This window comes from Diabrotica virgifera, chromosome 3, assembly GCF_917563875.1.
Source record: "Diabrotica virgifera virgifera chromosome 3, PGI_DIABVI_V3a".
NCBI lineage: Eukaryota > Metazoa > Arthropoda > Insecta > Coleoptera > Chrysomelidae > Diabrotica > Diabrotica virgifera.
This window is the reverse complement of record NC_065445.1, coordinates 181,739,527-181,760,741: the sequence shown is the minus strand read 5'-3', so window position 1 is coordinate 181,760,741 and position 21,215 is coordinate 181,739,527. Positions and strand designations below refer to the sequence as shown.

Here is a 21,215-nt window from a genome sequence, read left to right as displayed (position 1 = left end):
AAGAAGTTATACTTCTATTATTAAGATTTTAACGAAATAAATATATTTTTTAACAGTTTAATTTAATTTTTATTTAAATATTACACTAATTTTAATACTTAAAATAATACCAAAAAAATAGCGTTAATATGTAAATTTTTATGAATTGTTGCCTCCGCGCATTTGTTTTTCTCTCGATGAATCGTAGAAAATGTAAAAAACGTCAGATTTTCTACACAAATTTTTAATTTTTATTTCATTATATTTTAATATCAATTATCCTATTCCCAACTAATATAAATACATAACTGTTATTGTCACCGGTAAACTAAGTTAAGAAAGTCAAAGTGGAAACAAGTAGTGTGCTATGGAAAAAATAGAACTATTAGAAGTATTAACTTCAAAAAGTTATCATGTGTCAAATTATTTGTCAAATCAGTAAAACATAAAAATTTGTTCATTGATAGTTTGTTGCGGTTTGTTTCTATTAAATTTTATATAAAATTTATACAGAGTGAAATTCAAGATGATTCTTGCAAACTAAGAAGCATTTGACATGATAGCCACATTCTTTGAATGCATAAGAAATGCAACTGTTGCGGCTAGAATATATGCAATGAAATATCCCCAAAGACGCCACCCCAGTAGCCGAGTTTTTCATATTTTGTTTTGATTTATTACATACGGTGACATCTGGAAAATGTTTCTTTGTTTTTTTTCCATAGCACATTACTTGCTTCTATATATTTCCCACTTATATGACAGCAACAGTTATGTTTAAAATTTACACGTTTCTTAAGATATCTCGAGATAGAAAAAAGGTATAGACATGCGGTTTTCGGTATTCTGTTGCTAATTTGATCTAATTTTGTAATACGTGAAAAAAATACATACTTGTATTTAATATTTTCCAAAGAAAACTAGATTTCTAAAAAGAAAATAAATAGCGCCTCCTAGCAGGCATATTACGTAATAGGCTGTTTCCAAATTATAACTATTACATTGAGGAAAAAGAGCTGTTTCCAACAATACCAAGTTTGCAAAAATCGATTAAGCAGAACCGGACTTACAGCAATTTTTTCATAACAAGGTTCCCACTCATCCCCACCTCGTATTTGCACAGGTAGACTTAAACTTGTGAAATAAAATATGCGCAGAATTTTATGAAGAATACGATAATCCAATTTCCAGTGCCCTTCCATTAGGTAAATTTTGTAAAATTTTCGATTTTTTAATTTTTGATATTCAATTACGCCCTCTAGCGGTGGACTTACAATTATGAAAATAATTTCCAGGTTTTTCTCGAGGCAACTTTTGTTATAATTTTTTTTTCCCAAAGCTGTACTATAAACGGTTCCTGAGATATGGCCGAGCGCCGTTCTTATTGCGACACCCGGTACATATAGGTATATACATTATGTGTATGTATATACAGTGCTAGTCAAAAGTCCGTACCCCCCCTCGTATCTTTTGAACGGTTATAGCTATAATAGTGAAATTTGGAGGGAGGAAATAAACGGACGTAAGCTTCTTAACTAGTCATGACAGGTGACGTAACAGTGACAGATAACTTTACAGCGCCACTGTGACAGATAATTTTAAATGGGACCTTATGGCAAGTGATACCTCTTTTGAAAGGTATTGAAAATACCTATTCAGTCATACTAATTTTGTTTGAGTTTAAGCTAATTTTGATGAATAAATGAAATAAATATAAAATTGTAGTTTCGCGTTTAATTAAAAAAATCAAAATTCCGCCTATGATTACTTGTCAAAAAGGTTGACGTTGACGTAAAAACTACTAGAGAATTGAAAAACGTCATCTTTTTGACAAAAAACCCCATAGGCGGACATTTCAATTTTTATTAATTAAATGCGAAAGTACAATATTATATTTATTGCATTTTTTTACCAAAATCAAAATCAACTTAAACCCAAAAAAATTAGTATAACTGAATAGGTATTTTGAATACCTTTCAAATGAGGTATCACTTGCCATAAAGTCCCATTTAAAATTATCGGTCACAGTGGCTGTGTAACGTCATCTGTCACTATTACGCCACCTGTCATGACTAGTTAAGAAGCTTACCTCCGTTTATTTCTTCCCTCCAAATTTCACTATTATAGGTATAACCGATCCAAAGACACGAGGGAGGGTACGGACTTTTGACTAGCACTGTATAAATTGTATAGAAGTATTTAAATTTAAAATGAATGTAAACCGTATTTTTGGATGGGGAAAAAGGATTTATTTGGCGACCCTCACCGCGACCGTCATTTCTTCGGCGAAATAACTTTTGTACGTATGTATATTATGTGTAGGTATGTATACAGAGTGAGTTTTATGTATGGAAACACTCAATTATCTCGAAAACGGCTTGGACGATTTTTATATATTTTGGTAGGTAGGGCTTTTCTAATGCGGCCGATATTATAGTGCTAATTACATTGTTGTCATATTTTCCATTTTTCTGGAAATCTAATGAACTTTCTTATTTCAAATAGAACACCCTGTATATTTTTTGCGTTTTGAAGTCCTTAAGAAATACTAATTATTTTTTATGTTATATTCCCTATACCTAATGCCATAATTTCGGAGTTTTTACTACATTTATTTAAAAAAAAAATTTTAACAATCAATTTTTTGGCCCGGGTAAACACTATTTTAGGTTGTTTGGATCATTGGGAACAAAAAAGATCTTTTGTAATTTTTCTCTGAAATTAATCGTTTCCGAGTGATAAACAATTTAAAATTGAAAAAAATCGAATAGTGACGATTTTCAAGGTTCAAGAACACAAGTGAAAAATATAATTTTTAAAATTTTAAAGTACCTAAATTCAAGCCCAACTCTTCTTCTAATAGCTTGCCATAAGATTTTTTGCCTTCTTTTATTTTATATCATTGATTTTTAATTTTTAATGAAGTGCAAATAAGAGGACGGGCTATCGGGCTGCATTAACAACTAAAAAACAATATTTTAAAATAAAACAATCTCAAATTACTTATCCGTAGCTGATAAAATAAGCCTTGGGCTTGAATTTGGGTACTTCGCAGTTTCAAAAATAACATTGTTAATTTGTGTTCTTGAACCTTGAAAATCGTCATTATTCGATTTTTTTCAGTTTTAAATTGTTTATAACTCGGAAACGATTAATTTTAGAGAAAAATTACAAAAGATCTTTTTTGTTCCCAATGATCCAAACAACCTAAAATAGTAGTTACCCGGGCCATAAAAATTAATATTTATAATTTGTTTCATTTTTTTTTTTAAATAAATGTAGCAATAACTTCAAACCTATGGCATTTAGGTATAGAGGGAATATAACATAAAAAATAATCGGTATCTCTTAAGGACTTTAAAACGTAAGACTAAAAACGGAAAATATGACAACAATGTAATTAGCACTATAATATCGGCCGCATTAGAAAACCCCTACTTACCAAAGTCTATAAAAATCGTGGAAGCCGTTTTCGAGATAATTGAGTGTTTCCATATATAAAACTCACACTGAATATAAATTGTATAGAAATATTTAAATTTAAAATAAATGTAAAACCTATTTTTGGATGGCGACAAAGAATTTTTTTGGCGACCGTCATCGCGACCGTCATTTCCTCGGCGAAATAAATTTTGTACGTATATTTATTATGTGTATGTATACAGAGAGAGTCTGTAAAGTGGAATAAATTCAATAGCTCAAATACTAATTGTTTTTTTGGAAAATGCTCAGACCCGTCGATTAGTATTTCAAATTGTCCTTTTTGACATTCAATAATAATGTATACAGGGTGTCCCAATTTAGAGATATGACGTCATCGTCGATTTTCTTAAATGGCAACACTGTCATTTTGATAGCTAATTTGATAGGGTTTGTAAAGTTATACATAACTGCAAAATATCAAATTTTTATTCTCTACCATTTACAAGATAATAGAAAATAACAAAGTTATATCTGTAATTTGGAATATATTCAATAATTAAAATACTAACTGTTTTTTTGAAAAATGCTCAGACCCGTCGATTAGTATATCAAATTGTCCTTTTTGACATATAATAATAATGTATACAGGGTGTCCCAATTTAGAGATATGACGTCATCGTTGATTTTCTTAAATGGCAACACTGTCATTTTGATAGCTATTTTGATAGGGTGTGTAAAGTTATACACAACTGCAAAATTTCAAATTTGTATTCTCTACCATTTAGATGATAATAAAAAATAGTTATGAAAAAGAAGTAATCAACTAATAATTGAATTTAATTATTTCAATAAATTAAGCAAAAACTCATAATGTTGCCCTCAATTATTGTCAAATTGTCAATGGGCAACGTTATGAGCATTTGCTTAATTGAAATAAATAAATTCAATTATTATTTGATTACTTCTTGTTCTTCATAACTTTGTTATTTTTTATTATCTTGTAAATGGTAGGGAATAAAATTTTGAAATTTTTCAGATGTGTATAACTTTACACACGCTATCAAAATAGCTATCAAAATGATAGTGTTGCCATTTAAGAAAATCAACGATGACGTCATATCTCTAAATTGGGACACCCTGTATACATTATTATTATATGTCAAAAAGGACAATTTGATATACTAATCGACGGGTCTGAGCATTTTTCAAAAAAACAGTTAGTATTTTAATTATTGAATATATTCCAAATTACAGACTCTCTCTGTATATAAATTGTGTAGAAGTATTTAAATTTAAAAGAAATGTAAAATCTATTTTAGGATGGGGAGAAAGGATTGATTTCGCGACTTAATCGCGACCGCCATAGCTTCGACGAAATAAATTTTGTACGTATAGTAATAGTAATATTGTTGAAGTGAAAACTTCTTTAAGGACGTTATGCACTTTATAAATGGGAAAACAGCATTGAATTCGCGACCGTCATTGCGACCGTCATTGCTTGGGCGAAATAAATTTTGTACGTATATGTATATTATTATTTGTATGTATATATAAATAGTGTAGAAGGCGCGCAACGCGTATATAATGTTAGTATAACACCTATTTTTGGATGGGGATAAAGAATTGATTTTACGACCGTCATCGTTTAATCGAAATAATTTTGTATGTATAAATATTATCTTTTTATTCAGCCTGTTTGCATCCACTCCTGGACAAAGGTCTTCCCATGAGTTCTGCATTCTTCCCTGTTTTGTGCCATTTGGTGCCATTTTCTCCCTATTTTTGCTTTGATGTCGTCTAGCCATCGTTTTTGTGGTCTTCTTATACTACGACTGTGCTCGCGTGGTCTCCAATGTACAATGTTTCTCGCGTACGTTTCGATGTTTTGTCGTGACACGTGTCCTACCCAGGTCCGTTTCATTTGCATTTCAATTCTTCCAGTTACATATTCCACTTTCGTCCTGCTTCGCTCGTCCTCATTTTGTAGTATGTTCTCTCAGAGATACCCCTAACATAGCTCGTTTGATCGCCCTCTGTGTCGTTTTCAATCTATTGGCTGATACCTCTGTAAGTGTCATCGTCTCCATTCTGTAGGTCATAATTGGTAGAATACAACTGTTGAATACCATTTTCTTTAGATTTATTGGTATCTTTTTGTTCTTCAACACATCACTGAGTCTTGCTACTGCTGCCCAAGTCATTCGGATTCTTCTAGTTATTTCTGCCGTTTGATTATGCTTGCCTTGTTTGATCGAATGACCTAGGTACATATACTTTTCGACACTTTCGATATCACTTCCATCTAAGTCGATTGTGATATATTGATTAGTCATCACTTTTGTTTTATTTGTTTTTGTCCTCTGTCTAACTTCTCTCTCCGTTCTTATTTTGCTTGTTGTTAGACCTACTGATACATTTATTTGCATAGTTGCATTGTGATATATGTATTTGAGGAGTATTCTATATCTAGGATCAATCCTTGCGTTATTCATTCCTTCTAATACGGACCAGAGTTCCATGGAATCGAATGCCTTATTGTAATCCACAAATGCCAAATCGTTCATTGAGGTTCATTGTATTCGTTGCACTTTTCGATAGTGTCGTTATTGTCTGTAGGTGTTCTATGGTACTATGTATAACAGGCTGGTAACTATCGAATTTATTTGATAGCCTGTTAGTAATTATTTTGGTAAGCATTCTGTACGGATGTGGCAACATGCTTATTAGTTTGAAATTTTCGCGTTTGTGGTACCTACATATTAGGTGTATGTATATATAAATAGTATAGGACGCACGCAACGCGTATATAATATAGGTATAGAACTTCTTTTGGATTGAGAAAAGGCATTGAATTAGGCAATTAGAAAAGGCAACCGTTATCGCTACGGCGAGATATTAGTAATTTATATACTATAATATAGGTTGAATTGCGTGTGTATAAGTTCGAACGAAGTTATAATGGTTGGAGGAGGGGTAGAGTGTGTACCCGAAGGAGCTTGCGAAGCAAGCGCATAAGGGGCCACACGGTCCCTACTCCAATCATTATAAGTGATTAGTGTTTAAAGTATTTTTGAAGTGAAAACTTCTGTAGCGATTTTGTGCACTTTCTGGATGGGGAAAAAGCATTGAATTCGTGACCGTCGTCGCTTTGCCGAAATAAATTCTGTTCGTTTATGTATTATGTGTATGTATATATAAATAGTATAGGATGCACCCAATGGGTATACCCTATTCCACGAACATACGCCTGTTTTGGATTACTTCGACAACGAATATTTTACTGTGCAAAATAAGAAGAACGAAAGTAAATTGCAAATTACATTGTTGTTTATTGGAATAATTATTAGCGCCATTTACTTTCGTACTTCTTATGTTGCACAGTAAAATATTCGTTGTCGAAGTAATCCAAAACAGGCGTATGTTCGTGGAATGGCCCATACATAATTTAGGTATATCACTTCTCTTTGGATGGGGAAAAATCATTGAACTCGCGATCGTTATCGACACGGCAGATATTAGTAATTTATATACTATAGGTTGAATTGCGTATAAGTTCGACCGAAGTTATAATGGTTGGAGGAGGGATAGAGAGTGTACCCGAAGGGGCTTGCTTCGTAAGAAGTTTTCACTTCTGTCGGCACTCCCACGAGTGCCCTAATTTTTTTTCGAATCCTTAGAAAACTAATAGGTATTTTTGAAAAATTTAAATGTAAAATGAAAGATTACATCATTACCGAGAGTAGAAAGTCCCTGAAAAATTCTATAATGTTCATTTTAACAAGTTACAGGGGTTAATAAGAAGAGAAAATTGAGTGTGATTTTTAATTTTTAATAATATCTTATTCAAAAGAAACTTTTTGTTTATTCTAAGGGACTTTCTACCCTCGGTAATGATTTAATCTTTTATTCTGCGTTTAGAATTTTCAAAAATATTTATTAGTGTTTTCAGGATTCGAAAGAAATGAACACCATGTCCGTGGTGAAATTATCTTTGTCATATCACGCACTTAGTCAAACAGAATGTGTTGACAGAGCTACTAAATATTTGACAAGACTTCAGGAATATTTTGAGTTGTTTATTAAATAATATTGATAGTGTATTTGATAATTAATTGACTAAGACATGAAATTAGTAAAAAGTTATTTGTTTATTATTTATGGAAGATCCAAGCACACAATACATCATGGTATATTCTACACTGGGGTGCAAAAAAATCGATCCACTGAAAAATTGGTCATTTTTGATGTCTTGAATTTCCTAAACCTGTTGTCCGATTTAAGTGATTTTTTACCATATTATAGAGTAAGAGCCGCTATAGGTGAAATTTCTTAATCATTTTAGGCACGATGGGACTCTATAACTTAAATAGTAGAACCTAAAAGAAAAGGTTTGAATACTGTGCCGTCACTTTTCAGTGGCACATGCGTCGACAGTGGCGCATCAAACTTTCCACTTATGGACGGGATAAATAAATTAAAAGTTACCCTCCCTTACTAACACAATTTAATTTTTTTTATTTTTTTAAGTTCTATGTGATCACCACATAAGATTCAGCGTAATTTTAACCCACCACCCCCTTCCCCCTGCCCCCAACATCAAAAACTTAATTTTTCGTTTTTATTTTTTTTGCTGGGATGCAATCAATTTTAAAATTTCAAAAAATTCACACGTATAGCTAAGGCTTTTATAAAACATGTCTATTTTTTATAGACCCGTAGGTAGAGTGTACATAACCTCAAAAAATCTAAAAAAGAAATTTTTTCAAAAAAGCGTAAACTTTTTTTGGAGAATAGCTGCAGGTCTAATTTTTTTTAATCTTGTGTGTTTTGTCAAACACTATATTTATAATTTTTTTCAGATTTTTCCGTAAGGCTCGCCCCCTTCAAGAATCCTAAAAACTGTTTTTTGGGGGGTTTTGGGGATTTTCCCTATTTTATAGACTTCATAATATAACAAATCAATTTCGATTTTATAGGTTATATGTAACTTAAAGTAACTGAGTCCTTTAGAATATTTAAAAATGGGAGAAACACGTTTAAACCCCCCAAAAACCCCCTTAAAAAACAGTTTTTTGGATTTTTGAAGGTGACCAACGTTACAGAAAAATCTGAAAAAAATTAGAAATATAGTGTTTGACAAAACACACAAGATTACGAAAAAATTAGATCTGCAGCTATCCCCAAAAAAGTTATATTATATACTTTTTTCCAAAAAAAAAAATAAAATTTTTTTTTTGAGGTTATGTACACTCAACCTACAGGTCTATAAAAATAGACGTGTTTTATAAAAGCCTAACTATGCGTGTGAACTTTTTGAAATTTTAAAATTGATTGCATCCCACCAAAAAAATAAAATCGAAAAATAAATTTTTTGATGGTGGGGGCAGGGGGAAGGAGGTGGTAGGTTAAAATTACGATGAATCTTATGTCTTAATCACATAGAACTTAAATAAATGAAAAAAATTGAATTCTGGTAGTAAGGGAGGGTATTTTTTAATTTATGTATCCCGTCCATAAGTGGAAAGTTTGATGCGCTACTGTCGACGCATGTGCCACTGATAAGTGACGGCACAATGTTCAAACCTTTTCTTTTAGGTTCTACTATTTAAGTTATAGGGTCCCATCGTGCCTAAAATGATTAACAAATTTCACCTATAGCGGCTATTAGTCTATTATAGTCTTATTCATTAACAATATCGCTGTAATAATATTGTTGCTAGACAGGTAAACTGTCATTGTATACCGAGTGTACGAATCAAACTGTTTTTTTCTCAAAGTTCGCATCACCCTGTGGCTGAATTGGGATACACAGCATCTCAGTAAACATCATATTAAAAATAAACCTTTTAATAATTAAATGCCCGTGGTAATGTTTGTTTTTAATAAATACGATTAACCTAGTTTTTGCATCGATGCATGCTAGTATGTGATACAAGGTCGAGTTGCAATAATATTCAGTGGGTGTTTATTAACAGTCAGCACTTTTGAATCACGTTCACCTTGGCTTACCAAAACAGTAAATAAACAATAATCGACTTTAATTATATTTTTACGAGAACAGATAAATCAATTAGCAGTTGAGATTCCAGGGGGTAACATCGATTTCAAGTAAATACTATACCACCAGTTACTTTCTGTGATATATTTAACGTGTAAATAAATGTATTAACAACGAACGATATTTACTACATCAACCCTCATAGTCGGGGTAACCACCCCTAAGTATCCAGGGTGGCTCAGAAGACAGGAGCCACCATATGGCGATCCAAGACCAGGCGAGAACTCAGAACTAGCAGTCTAGGACGAGTATAGAAATGGAGAAAAACGTCAATGTTCCGGCACCTCGACCACCCTAGACAACAGTGTGGTACCTACATGGAAATAATGGAAGACATCAGGCCGACGCGGAGCTGAATGGAATGGAATGGAGACGGAACTACCATATGGAACATCGTGGGACAATGCTATGGAACGTGCAGCGAGAACTTTTGGGTGATACGAACAAAGACGTTTAAAGTGGTAAGTCCATATTAGCTATTTTTATGGTATTTCCTGATTCGTATAAAGTATAAAGTAATATTAACGTAATTATAATTTAAGACGCACATTACCTTTTAAGTTTTACGTATTTTTACTTAATTATTCTATTTTAATTTCCTTATGATACCAATATTTACCAAAATATACAGAATTTTTTTTAACCCTGATATTAGTTACTATAGGACGTAATGATACATTTTTATTTGACACTGATTTTTATATGATTTTTTTATATATTTACCAACATATTTTATCTTTGCTGATTCTTATCCATTTATTATTGGACTACTGATTTTTATTACATTTTTATTGGTCTACTGCTTTTAATGGTGATTTATATTGAGTGATATACTGATTTTTTATGGCAATTTACTATATTTTTTACTATTTTTGACATAATATTTTTCATATATATTTACTATACCTCGTAAGACTCTCAAATTTATGCGTTCGTTACGGGTACAAGAATAAGAAAATTATGAATAAATGAGTAGCAACAAAGTTACTTGGGAAGACTTCGTCAAAATAGTTGAGGAGATTACGCAAGAAGTAGCAACGCAAAGCAAAAGGGTCTTGAAGAAGAAAGTACCTAAATCTAAGGATATACAAGAAGAAGTAACGACACAGTTAATTAAATTGTATAACAAATTCACACATTTAACGAAGAAAAATTGGGAAGCGCTATCGGACAAACAAAGAGAAGCGTGCAACAAATATTTCGGAAAAATAAGAGACAAAGTTATACGCTCATTCCAAGCTGTAAACTTAAGAACAGTAGTTCCAAGTTCAATACACCAACCAATCGACAAGGAAATAGAGGAAGAACAAAGCGACGAAGAAGTAGAAGAGGAAAAAAGTGACGAGGAGATAGAGGAAAAAATTGACGAGGAAATAAAAGAGGGAAAAAGCGACATAAAACAAGATATAAAAATATTAAACATGGCTCTGACAATCAACGAATTTTTGAATATTGCAAGCAAGGTATTACCCAACGAGTTTGATGGAAACGCAGGGAAACTACAACCATTTTTAGAGCATTAGAGTTACTTGGAAAAATAGCAGAAGGACATGAAGAAACAGCAATAACATTAATAAAAACAAGATTGACTAATAAGACTAGAAACCTGATAACCACAGAGGATACGATCCCACTTATAGCAGCGGCACTGAAGAAGGAATTAAGAGGCGACAATCCGAAAACGATAATAGACAAGTTAGCAAAGAAAAGGCAAGGAAACAAAGATGCAGCAGTGTACGCATCCGAAGTAGAGGAATTAGCGGAACAGTTGAAGGTAGCATACATAGCGGAAGGAATGCCATTGGAGCTAGCGAAAAAATACACAACGGAAACAGTTGTAGCAACAATGAAGCGAAACGTTAATACGGATAGAGCAAAGTTAATACTGGAGGCAGGTAATTTCACAACACCGCAGGAAGTAGTATCTAAATTTTTATCGATTGATACGACAGAGGAGAACACACAAGGAAGAGTGTTCAATTATAGGACGAATTATGAAAATAGGAGAGGACAACAGCAATATCGAAAAGGATACCATAACAAATACGACAGAGGAAGAAGAAATAACTTCGGACAACGGAACGAAGGAGAAGAAACAGGAAACCAACGGAATTATTCCAACAGAGGATATAGACAATTCAACAACCAAACATACAGAGGAAACCAGAGAGGAGGACGAAACAGAAACGTAAGGCTACTTGAGTTAGAAGACAGACAAGAGGAAACAGAAAACCAGCAGTTGGGGTTTTGAATGAACGAAACAAGGAAAGTACACAGTCAGAAGTGGAATATAATATTTACAACTTCGACTTAAACCTAACGAATTTTGTACAAATGAAAACAGGAATCCTAGAAAACACAAATACCTTTATCATAGACACAGGAGCTGATATTTCAATACTGAAGTGTTCACAAGATTTTATGAAGGAACATGTGAAACCAAACACAAAAGCGAAAATAAAAGGAGTAACTAAAGGAGAATTACAAACAATGGGAGAAGTTGAAACAACGCTAGAAGTAAGAGGATCTCGATTTGAGCATATCTTTCAGTTAGTGGAACCTAGCTTTCCTATTCCAACCGACGGAATCATTGGGAGAGACTTTATTTCAAATTTTCAATGCATACTAGACTACGCTAACCTTAAAATGCACATTAAAGAGGACAACGATTGTTACATTAGTACAAACATTTTGGATAATATAGATAATGGCACGATAATAATACCGCCTAGATGTGAAATTTACAGAGTTGTAAAAATTTTTCAAACGCTGAAGAACGACAGGATAGTGGAACAACAAGAAATACAACCAGGAATATTCATAGCGAGAGCAATTATTTCAAGTAATAATCCGTACATCAAAATTTTTAACACAACCTACGAAACAGTAAAAGTAGAGACAAACGAAATCAAAACATTAGACATTAAATTATTCAACATATATAGACTGATCAACGACAGCAAGGATAGGAAAAAGGAATTACGGGAATCATTGAAGTTAGACATTCCAGAATACATACGCGATAAGTTAGTATCTTTATGTGAAGATTATTCAGACATATTCGCCCTAAGGCATGACATGATAACATGTAACAACTTCTACGAGCAGAAACTGAGAGTTAAAGACCAAACTCCGGTATACATTAAAAACTATAGGACACCTCATGCACAAACAGAGGAATTAAACCGGCAAGTACAAAAGCTGAGAGACCAAGGGATAATAGAACCGTCTACATCAGAATACAACAGCCCAGTAGTACTGGTACCGAAAAAGGCGATAGATGGAAATAAAGCATGGAGATTATGCATAGATTTTAGACAACTGAACAAGAAAATAGTCACAGACAAATTTCCTTTACCAAGAACAGACGCGATATTAGATCAACTAGGAAGAGCAAAATGGTTTTCAGTTATAGACTTAATGTCAGGTTTTCATCAGATACCATTAGAAAAATCATCGAGAAAATACACATCGTTTAGCACAGAAAATGGAGCATTTCAATTTACCAGATTACCTTTTGGATTAAATGTAAGCCCAAATAGTTTTTCAAGGATGATGTCAATAGCATTTTCGGGATTAACACCGGACAAAGCATTTCTTTACATGGACGATATAGTAGTGATAGGAATATCCGAAAAACATCACCTAGACAACCTTAAAAAGACATTCGAGACATGTCGAAAATTCAATTTGAAACTTAACCCAGGAAAATGTCAATTTTTTAGAAGAGAAGTAACATAATTTAGGACATGATCTTTCTCAGGAAGGAGTATCACCAGACAAAGCGAAATATGCAACGATTGAACAATATCCGACACCTAAGACAGCGGAAGAAACAAAAAGATTCGTAGCATTTTGTAACTATTATAGACGTTTTATTCAAAATTTTGCTGAAATATGCAGACCACTCAACAGATTATCAAGAAAAGGAGTAGAACTTTTTGGTCAGAAGAATGTGAAAAGGCATTCAATAAGCTTAAATCATCTCTGATGAAGCCACCGATCCTAAAATATCCAGATTTCAATAAACAATTCATCCTAACAACAGACGCATCCAACGAGAGTTGTTCAGCAATTTTAAGTCAAGATTATAACGGAATAGACCTACCAATAGCATACGCATCAAGAAGTTTCAATAAAGGAGAATGTAATAAACCTATAATCGTTAAGGAATTACTAGCGATTCATTGGGGAATTAATCATTTCAAATGTTATTTATATGGAGCACCAACATTTTTAGTCAAAACGGATCATAAACCACTAACACATTTATTTGCAATGAAAGAACCAACTTCGAAACTTACAAGAATCAGATTAGATTTAGAGGAATACGATTTCGAAATAGAATACATAACAGGGAAAAATAACTATGCAGATAGTCTTTCAAGAATAACATTACATCAACTAAAGAACCTATACATAGACAATACCCATATATTAGCTATAACACGAGCTCAAGCAAGAGAAAAAAAGAAGGAAGCAAGGCAAACGAAGGCAGAAAGTGAACTCGCACTACAGCCAGAAGCCCACAAACAAACAGTAAGAAAGGTACTAAACAATTTAGAGGCGCATAGACTACCAATTTTGTCTTTTGGAGCAGAACTAATCTCACCAAGGCTGAGCATTAGGGTCAAAAACAAAATAAAGTGCAGCAAGAGCATAGCCACAGGATTCAATCATTTCGATTTAAACCAAACGTTGGCACAGCTTGATAAGCTGGCGGTAGAGAATGCAGTACGTAAAGTAAAAATATACGTAAACGATATTATTTTTAAAGTGTGCACAATTGAGGAATTTATTAAACAAGGAAACAAAATATTAAAGAATGTTGAAATATACATATGTGAAGTACCAGAAACAATAGAAGAAGACAAAGAAAAACACAGGCTAATAGAAGAATATCACAATCATCCGATGTTTGGAGGACACGTAGGAAATAACAGACTAATAAAGAAGCTAAAAGCAAGATTTAGATGGAAAAATTTGGAAAAAGACGTAAGAAAATACGTTAAACAATGTCATAAATGTCAAATTAACAAACCGAAAAGAACACATGTCGAAGAATTCGTGATATCGGACACTTCTTCCAAACCATGGGACATAGTATACATAGATACGATAGGTCCATTCACTAAAAGTAACGAAGGTAATAGATACTGTATAACAATGTTATGTGAACTTACTAAATACGCGGTCAGCATACCCGTGTGCAATAAAGAAGCAGATACAATAGCCCGAGGAATTTTTGATCATTTCATACCAACATACGGACTCATGAAGCAAATAAGAACAGACCAAGGCACAGAATATAAAAATGAAGTAATGCAGGAACTAACAAAGCTACTAAAAATAGAGCACAACTTCTCAACGGCATACCATCCACAGTCCATTGGAAGTTGCGAAAAACTACACAGAACATTAAACGAGTACGTAAGAGCATTCATAGATGAAGACAGAGAAAATTGGGATGTGTGTTGCAGGATGTTCACATACTGCTACAATACAACCCCTAACGCGTATCATGGTTACACACTGTTTGAACTGTTATATGGCAGGAAGGTTAACCTACCAGAAGACCTTACACAGGAGATTCAACCATGTTACAATATAGATGCTTACTACAATGAGTTACGTTACAAACTACAAAGCGCACACGAGAGAGCTAGAACCTTCTTACTAAAGCACAAAAAAGAGCGACAAGAAAAGAATAAGCTCAAAGCAACACCACAACACTTTAAAATAGGAGACCTAGTCCTGGTAAAAAGGGAAGAGAATGGTAAGTTTGATAGTCTTTATGTAGGCCCTTTCACAATAACAGAGGTAAATAATGTTAATTGTAAGATCAGATCGGAAAACAATAAAATCAAGGAAATACATAAGAATAGATTATATGCTTACAATCCGAGAACACCGTGAGTGACAAGTGAAACGGGAACAGTGTAGATAACGAACATTTTCACTTTTATTTTTTTTTTGTATTTAATTAGTATTTATAGGAAAAATGTATATATTGTACGTCGTAAAACGCAGCAAGTAATTAATGGTACTATTAGAAAATTTTTCTTCCTTTTCCGTAGTTTTTGGGAGGGTTTTGGGGATTTTCCCTATTTTATAGACTTCATAATATAACAAATCAATTTCGATTTTATAGGTTATATGTAACTTAAAATAACTGAGTCCTTTAGAATATTTAAAAATGGGAGAAACACGTTCAAACCCCCCAAAAACCCCCTTAAAAAACAGTTTTTTGGATTTTTGAAGGTGACCAACGTTACAGAAAAATCTGAAAAAAATTAGAAATATAGTGTTTGATAAAACACACAAGATTACGAAAAAATTAGATCTGCAGCTATCCCCAAAAAAGTTATATTATATACTTTTTTCCAAAAAAAATAAAAAAAAATTTTTGAGGTTATGTACACTCAACCTACAGGTCTATAAAAAATAGACGTGTTTTATAAAAGCCTAACTATGCGTGTGAACTTTTTGAAATTTTAAAATTGATTGCATCCCACCAAAAAAAATAAAATCGAAAAATAAATTTTTTGATGGTGGGGGCAGGGGGAAGGAGGTGGTAGGTTAAAATTACGATGAATCTTATGTCTTAATCACATAGAACTTAAATAAATGAAAAAAATTGAATTCTGGTAGTAAGGGAGGGTATTTTTTAATTTATGTATCCCGTCCATAAGTGGAAAGTTTGATGCGCTACTGTCGACGCATGTGCCACTGAAAAGTGACGGCACAATGTTCAAACCTTTTCTTTTAGGTTCTACTATTTAAGTTATAGGGTCCCATCGTGCCTAAAATGATTAACAAATTTAACCTATAGCGGCTATTAGTCTATTATAGTCTTATTCATTAACAATATCGCTGTAATAATATTGTTGCTAGACAGGTAAACTGTCATTGTATACCGAGTGTACGAATCAAACTGTGTTTTTTTCTCAAAGTTCGCATCACCCTGTGGCTGAATTGGGATACACAGCATCTCAGTAAACATCATATTAAAAATAAACCTTTTAATAATTAAATGCCCGTGGTAATGTTTGTTTTTAATAAATGCGATTAACCTAGTTTTTGCATCGATGCATGCTAGTATTTGATACAAGGTCGAGTTGCAATAATATTCAGTGGGTGTTTATTAACAGTCAGCACTTTTGAATCACGTTCACCTTGGCTTACCAAAACAGTAAATAAACAATAATCGACTTTAATTATATTTTTACGAGAACAGATAAATCAATTAGCAGTTGAGATTCCAGGGGGTAACATCGATTTCAAGTAAATACTATACCACCAGTTACTTTCGGTGATATATTTAACGTGTAAATAAATGTATTAACAACGAACGATATTTACTACATCAACCCTCATAGTCGGGGTAACCACCCCTAAGTATCCAGGGTGGCTCAGAAGACAGGAGCCACCATATGGCTATTCTAGCATTTATAAAATACTGAAATTAAAACCCAACTATAGCCTCAGGTTTTCTTAACATTCTGTTTTTAGATTTATTCGCTTATGTTGGATAATAAAAAATTTAGGTACTTTAACAACTGGCCATGTTCGTCATCAGAACAGCATCATCTAAATAAGTGCGACAAACTTTAAGGGGTAATTTTCCATGAGAAAATAATGACAGTTTGCTTTATAATCATATGTCCTCAAACGCTTCGTTTCCGAGATACGATATGTTGAATATGGGTAATATGATCGGTCATAATACCCGTTTGCGCGTTAATGTTGAATATTAAATTCTTAATTGTATGCCAAAAAATGTGCAATAACTACGTTTTAAAACCCACCAAATTTGATTTGCATATCTCAACTGGTTTTAAAGCAATATATAAATCGTCAGTTTGTAAAAAAATTGAATATCCCGTATCTCGGAAACGAAGCGTTTGCGGACATATGATTATAAAGCAAACTGTCATTATTTTCTCATGTAAAATTACCCCTTAAAGTTTGCCGCACTTATTTAGAAACACCCTGTACAGATGATGAGCATGACTAGTTGTTAAAGTACCAACTTTTTATTATCCAACATAAGCGAATGATTCTAAAAACAGAATGTTAAGAAAACCTGAGGCTAGAGTTGGTTTTTAATTTCAGTATTTTATAAACGCTAGAATAGTCCACAGGGTGATGCGAATTTTGAGAAAAAAACAGTTTGATTCGTATACCCGGTATACAATGACAGTATACCTGTCTAGCAACAATATTATCACAGCGATATTATTAATGAATAAGACTAAAACATGGTAAAAAAATCACTTAAATCGGATAACAGGTTTAGGAAATTGGAGACATCAAAAATGACCAAATTTTCAGTGGATCGATTTTTTGCACCCGAGTGTATGATCCGAAGTATTTTGTTATTAAAGAAGTTCAAAATTTATCTAAGAGTTATCATAGTAAAAGTACATTATTAAAATCACTTTATCACTTTTCTCTTTTCTTCATTATTAGTTTTTATTGTATAGTATTCGCTCCGTGCATGCCTGGTGTGACACCTAGTGTAGTCTGGCGTTTTTGGCGACCACAATTTGATGTTAAACATATGATACACATGACATATTTGACGTTAATATGTAATATTCATTTACCATTTTTGATAAAATTTGTTATACAAACAATAAGTGTGTTCGCGGAGACAGTCAGAGACTAGTCCACGATAAGTGGAGTATGCGCACTTTAAAATAATATAAATAGTACCGTTGATAGATAAATATACAAGGTATATTATTTACTATTAATTATTATTATTAATAATTATTTATTAATGTACGGGCATATTTACCAAATTAGTGATATTTTATATTAAATAAGTATAATATGGAATTAAAGTGCGCATACGTTGTCGTGGACTAAAAATCACCGACAGGATGAGTGAAGCAACAAAATGACACTGACATTTCAAAAATTCGCCAAAAATGTCATATTTCACCGCTACGGATGCTGGCATAGTTTCGTGTATCCCCACCATGGCCACGCACAGAACCAATATAAATGATTGTAATCACTGAATCCATAGTTAGTGACATAATAATCCTATTGATTAAATCAATTAATAATTTAAGCGATTATACAAGTAACGGTTATCCAAAAAGGTTCAAAAACTGATCGAAGTAGCCATCTCTATGTTAATGATGACAATGTAATTGTCAACGAATGTTTATATCTCCTGCTGCTTCCATACCAGTGAGAATTTTACTACACGTAATTTGCCGTTTAAAGAAAGAAAAAGAATAGATAGCCGTAAAATATTTGCGCCTACGCTCTTAAAGGTTAATGAAATGCAAAACTGCTAAGTGTAGTCAATCTAAATTATATAAATATGTTTTAGAACTCTGAGTTTTTCTCTGTCTTTTAATGTGTACCTATCTCAACGCATTCAATACGAGCCCCAGAAAACAATAATATATTATGAAATTGTTTTCAATTTTTCCATAAAATTAAAAAAAAAACATACACCTACAATTAATATTAATATTTATTATTAATATATTTATTTTTAATATTTATACATTAAATTATTATCAAATGTTAAATAATACATTTAGTCCATTCACTAACGGTAAACTATTAGTGGAGTCACTGAAGGTTTTCACCTCCGATTTCGTTGAACCTTCATCGATTTTCATGAAAATTTGTGAGTAGTTAGAAGATACTTCAAGGAACAAAGGTGACATGATGCCAACTTGCGCTTTTACCCTGGGGGTGGTTGCCACCCCTTCTCGGGGGTGAAATTTTTTTTATTAAAAATAATACCAGAAATCGATAGAGGGGCAACTTCTAGGCAAAATTTGTTATATAAAGTTATTAACATAAATCAATACTTTTTGAGTTATTAAATATCACAGATTTTATTTTTTCTTAAAAAAATGCATGTTTTAAAGCTGTTTTTCACATATTACTCAAAAACTATATGCTTTTCTAAAAAAGCTATTATTTCCAAAATTAAAGATAATAAAAAATTTAATACACACCCTACTTAAAGAACTAAACTAATGTTATTTCAAAGTGAGTTATGGGTAATTGAATGTATATTTTCTTCGACGAGTACTCAAATCTAAGTATTCAAGCTTATATAACGGGAATGAAAGCAAAATAAAATGTTGAAATAATAAATATGTTATTTTGTTTTAAGCTTTTATTAAAAAAGATAAAATAGAAGAATGCATGAGAAGAACAATAAAGAATGAAGCCAAAAATGTATGTAAGGATGGTGCCAAGTAGGGAAAATGTAAATGTAAATGTAAAATTAATAATAAAAGTTTATTATTGTAAGTTTTGAACATATTTCATGTCATGGGACATGAAATTATGATTGGCAGGGATAACCAGACACATGAACTGAATAGAAGAATCGTTCTTGGGTGGGCAGCATTTGGAAAACTGAGAGAAACTTTTAAAAGTGATTTGCCCAGATGCCTAAAGAGAAAGGTATTGGATCAGTGCGTCCTCCCAGTCTTGACGTACCGATCAGAAACACTTACCTTAACTAAAGCCTCGGCTACCAAACTAAGAGTAACGCAGAGAAGAATGGAGCGGTCAATGTTAGGAATAACTGCAAGACAAAATCAAAAACGAAGAAATCAGGAGAAGAACAAAGGTAACTGACGTCATCGAAAGGCTAGCCAGGTTGAAGTGGAGATGGGCAGGACACATAGCCAGAATGACAGATGGGCGATGGACAAAAAAGTTATTGGAATGGAGGTCAAGAGAAGACAAGAGAAACGTCGGTTGACTGCCTACAAGATGGACTGACAACTTAAGAAAGCTAAATAAAAACTGGATGAGAGCGGTGCAGGATAGACGTGGTTGGAAACGAGGGGAGGAGGCCTATGTTGATGCCTATGATGATGATTGTAAGTTTTTATTATTACCTCAAATGCGATTAAAATAATAACAAAGTTCTTTTACCGAGTTTCCGGTACTTTTCGCAACTTTGTTTTCCATTTAGGTTCAAATGGCCACTTGGGTGTTACGTAACGTTTAGGTAGGGGGAGGGGGTACAGAAAAACGTTACGGTGCGTTACATGGGGGAGGGGTGTCAAAAATCTTCAAAAATTGCGTTACGTAATACTTGAACGCTCCCTTATACAATTATACAGAAAATGACAGAAGCTCAAAAAAGATAACAATCAATGAAAAGCGCTATAGATGAAGATGCATGCAGTAGAATTAGAATTAAGGTTGATGGCTGGAGTGGAAAGAAGCCAGTGGTGTGTTGTGTGACAGAAAAATTCAAATGAAGCTGAAGGGAAAATTATATTAAACAGCTATGATATGACCAGCTATGATGTACAGAATTTAATGCTGGGCAGTTAAAAAGAAAGAGGGAAACAAATGCAGGTGGAGGAAATGAGAATGCTTGGAGTGATATTAAGAGTAAGTATATTAGGGAAAGTCTAGGGGTGGCACCAATTAAAGCCAAATTTAGAGAGTGCAGGTTAAGATGGTTTGGTCATGTTTAATGTCAAGGAGTTAAGCATTAGATACAAAGAATTTACTGATCTGCGGGTTCCTGGCAGAAGTAGGAGAGGAAGACCAAAGGAGATCTGGAGAATCGCTTAGTCAGGACATGACAGTATAGGAGATTGATATGACCCAAGATAGTTTACAGAAAACTGTACCTAATTCGAGGATAAGTAGGGCCCCACATAAGGATAAAGGCAAAGAGAATAATGACTGTAAATTAGATATGTCTTTTCCTGTGGTTCATATTTCTTTTGTTATCAAAGTAAAG

General features: G+C 33.1%; 1 protein-coding gene across 1 annotated transcript in view; it reads right to left on the bottom strand.

Moving 5' to 3' along the window:
• Positions 1–21,215, bottom strand: part of LOC126881431 (zinc finger protein 678-like) — a 29,372-nt gene that overhangs the window by 7,804 nt on the left and 353 nt on the right. The gene's annotated exons all lie outside the window — the stretch shown is intronic.